This window comes from Lygodium microphyllum, chromosome 29 (assembly GCF_053477565.2).
Source record: "Lygodium microphyllum isolate KBCC chromosome 29, Lygodium_microphyllum_v1.1.10, whole genome shotgun sequence".
Lineage (NCBI taxonomy): Eukaryota > Viridiplantae > Streptophyta > Polypodiopsida > Schizaeales > Lygodiaceae > Lygodium > Lygodium microphyllum.
The window spans coordinates 43,229,804-43,233,744 of record NC_141163.1 but is presented as its reverse complement, the minus strand read 5'-3'; the positions used below and the strand labels follow the sequence as shown (position 1 = coordinate 43,233,744).

General features: G+C 30.9%; 1 long non-coding RNA gene across 1 annotated transcript; it reads left to right on the top strand.

Annotated features, from left to right (window-relative positions):
• The first annotated feature begins 3,065 nt into the window (after positions 1–3,065).
• On the top strand, positions 3,066–3,653 carry LOC148010560 (uncharacterized). The gene is made up of 3 exons (XR_015689470.1): positions 3,066–3,242; positions 3,319–3,390; positions 3,483–3,653. It is a non-coding gene; the product is annotated as an uncharacterized LOC148010560 (long non-coding RNA).
• Positions 3,654–3,941: the final 288 nt, after the last annotated feature.

Genomic DNA, 3,941 nt, shown 5'->3' with positions numbered 1-3,941 from the left:
ATGTAAATTATTATAAGAGGACATTCTTCACCTCAATATTTAAGTTATTAGAAATGGAAGTAGATGGGCTTTTGCCACATGAAAGAATGCTTATACAAGTATCTACCTATCTTGTTTTACTTGATGGTTATGCTTTCACTGATTATCAGACACCGTGTTGTTATTCATTTCATGAGAATGGCATTGTGGAGGTTTCTTCAATTGAGAAGGCAAAGGAGATGTGGAAACTTTTTAAAAGAGATGATTCCCAATATCCTTGTAACATAATGATGCGTGAAAAAGGCATTTTAATCACAAAAAAGAGAAGAGAATGTAGGCCCCTTTCATCAGAAGAACAAAAATATATTGCGCAATTTCTTGGTCTTCAAGAGAATGCACTAGTAGGACATCTAGTTACCACATATAGAAGAATTCTTTATAATGGAGAAATATACAAGATCACAGATGACGTCGTGGTAAAAACTGACACTTTTTGTAGTACGTTAGAAAGTATAGGTCATTGGAAAGCAAGCCTCACTAATTTTTTTTCCATTCAATGGGATGGAGAGTATTACACCTTTTTTACTGGAGAATATTACAAGCAATGCATAACTGTAAAAGAAAATGAAGAATTCTTACTGATAAATCCAATCATGGGAATAAGTGTACTACAAACTCAACGACTTCCATTTACATGGGATTGCATAAGACCATTGAGTTCTTTATTGCATAAGTTTGTTCCTTTACCTTTACATAATAGACTTGTTGCATATGAGGTAACTAATTCAAAGAACAAGATTATTACAAATAGGGGCAGTTGGTTGTATAACTCCTTGGTTAGAAAAATATGATATTGTGTTGGCAAGAAAACATGATGATGAAATGGATGGGGAGTACATTCATGCAATGATAAGAGAGGTAAATTATGAAGAAAAAAGGTGCAAATTGTCATGGTTGAAGTGTGATCATAATAGAAGTACATGGAGAATTGATATTGATGAAGATATTTGGAGGGATTGAAACTTGTGTAGCATGGTAATGTCAAACTTTGAAGTTACACAGAGAAGGAGAGTAACATTATCAATTGGAGAGTCTATAGATGTTCCAATAGTGTGGAGATGATCATGTGATGTAACTTGACTACTTTAGAGAGAGAGTGTGTGTGTGTGTTGCATTCTTGGAGATCGAAATGGGTGCTAGTAGCATTGGTCATAATGGACATCATTATCTGATCGCCATCCCATTGTGTATATCATAATGCTTTATCTATGGGTGTTTGTATATTAGGACGGTATCTCGTGGATATAGCTCATGTTGTGTCTCATGTATAGGTAGTTGGACCTTTGTGTGTATGTGTGCATGTGTGCATGTGTGATTATTGTTATTTCTTTTTATAAAGAATGAGAAATTTTCTTTCTTGAAGAAGATTAATGTATGGATATATTAATCTCTTGTTTGAGGAATACTAGCATAAAAAGTTGTAAATTTTATTTTAGCTTGTATCTTGTTTGATTTTAGCTTGTCTCATGGTTTGTATAGTTGTATATTGTATTGTTGTATGGTATTTTTCTTTAAAACTTAAAAAACCATTAAAATCATTGAGAGAGAGAGAAAAAGAGAGTGTGATCATTGTTGTATCCTTTTTATATGATTGATTGATTCTTTATTGGTTGAATATTAACATAGTTTCTTGATTTAATTTTAGCTTGTCTCATGACCTCCCCAAGTCAACAAACTCTAGGTTCAATGATGCAAACTATCATCACTCTCCAAAAAACAATTGAGGAACTAAAATCAAAGAATGATAATTCTGAACAAACAGTGAGCATGAGCAAACCAGTTTCAATACAAAGTAAAAGAGTCCAGTTGCCACCTCAAAAGAAAATCAAGAGTATAAAAATAGGGGATGTATCTTTGATGAAGACTCCTACATATGACCAGATTTTCAAACCACCTAAAAGGATTAGTCAAGAAGACCAAGATGAGTTTGGAAAACCATTACTAAAATACTATCGAGATACGCAAAATGTTAGGTATTGTGCTAATCACAGAAAAGTGTATAATTAGGGCAAGAGCCATGAGATTGGCAAGGATTTGCGGTTTCATAATAATGAAGATGACAAACATAGAATTTTAGAGATCATAGATCAAAACTATGATCAAAATTTACCCCTTGAGTTTCCTGGTGCTACTTACCTTTGGAAAAAGGAGGATGTATATCTGTACTATCTTTCTGTTGCTCAAAATCTCAGAAAGAAACTCAAGAGGAAAAGATCATATTTGGTGGATATATATTTGATAAGCATACTTATTTATCAAAATTTTCTCACCATAGATTATATACATAAGAAATTGGTGCTGATTGGCACAACTATGTTTTTTTAATAGAAGAATCATAGCTTCGAGCAAGTAGATATGCAACAAAAACCAGTAAGTTTTGCAATTTTCATCTCAAGTTTTCTTTTTCTATTGTATAATTTTTATTATCTTTATCTTTATTATAATAATTTCACTTTAAGTTTCTTAGATATATTTATCTTTCATTATATTTTCTCTAAAATTTTAGGATATAAGTGACGAGGTGTATTATCCACAACTTACGGTGGAAGAACAATGTATCTTTTCTGAGAACAGTGCAACACATGTATGTACGTCGTTCACTCATTTAAATATTTTAATATTTAGAGTTTTTAGTTTTTGATATTGACTTCAATTTTCTTACTTGTACTAGTTGCAATCTCACAATGATGGTCCGCCTCTTGTTTCAATTTCTGCTTTCGAAAAATGTCAAAAAAATAATAAAATGGTTATTATACCTTGGTTTGTAGTTTTTTTCCATTTGATTGTCTCTAACACTTAACCTATGTTTCAGGACTATTTAAACTCAGATTATAGTTTTATGGAGCTACTACAAGGAATTCCATCTGTATGAGGAATATATACATTATTCTTAAATTTTTTATACTTTTAAATTAAAAGATATTCTATTTTAATTTTTATTTTTCTTGTATTATAGGGTTCATGTAGTAGTGAACACTCTCTTCCACAAGATATGATCCAAGATCCTGAGGAGGTTGAAGTAGCATGGAAAAGTTTTCGTGTACGAAAGGTATGCTTAGCCATCTCTTGATATTTTATTTTAATATATGCATTTAATAAATTATATCTAATTACAAACTTATTATGATAAGATGAGCAAGAAAATGCAGCAAAGCAAGCAACAACAAAAGGAGAGTAAGGGCTAAAATAAGAAATTATCTAAGGTACTTCTTTGCATTTCTTTTTACTAAATGTGGCATAATTTAATTTTGTTGAAATTTTTTCTTGTCTATACTATAGGCTCTCAACCATGTTGAGCCATCAAAAAGTGTGGATCCTTCTAATATAGAATTGCCATCAAGAACTTCATCGGTAACTCAATGTTATTATATTAAGACAATAGAGTAGCTAATTAACTTATAATGTAGTAGCACACTAATCTATGTTGTATTTCTAAAATACAGGTTGTTAATGCCTTTAAAGAGGAAGACCAAGAAACCATTCTCCTCAAATATTTAGACATCCAATCCATTGATGAGCTATATGCATCATTAAAATCTACATATGGTGTTATTAACTAGAGAGATCCTACTTTTTTAGGAGGACGCAATGAGCAAACATTGTTAGTCCCCATGAGAAAAACTCTCGTGGATTGATTACTCTATAGAGAGAAAATTGACGTCACAAAAAATCATAATAAACCTTTGAGTATTGATGATATATGCATCTTGAATTGACCTCTTTATTAATGAAGATAACATCTTTTAATTATTTCTATTATTTTAATTTATATTTTTTACCATAATAGTAATTCTTAAAACTATCTACATGATTGTAGCTAGTTTTCTTATATATAAAAAATACTATATGATTAGTTCTAACTAGTCTGTTTATATGGTAAAATTTCAGTACATGGATAACTA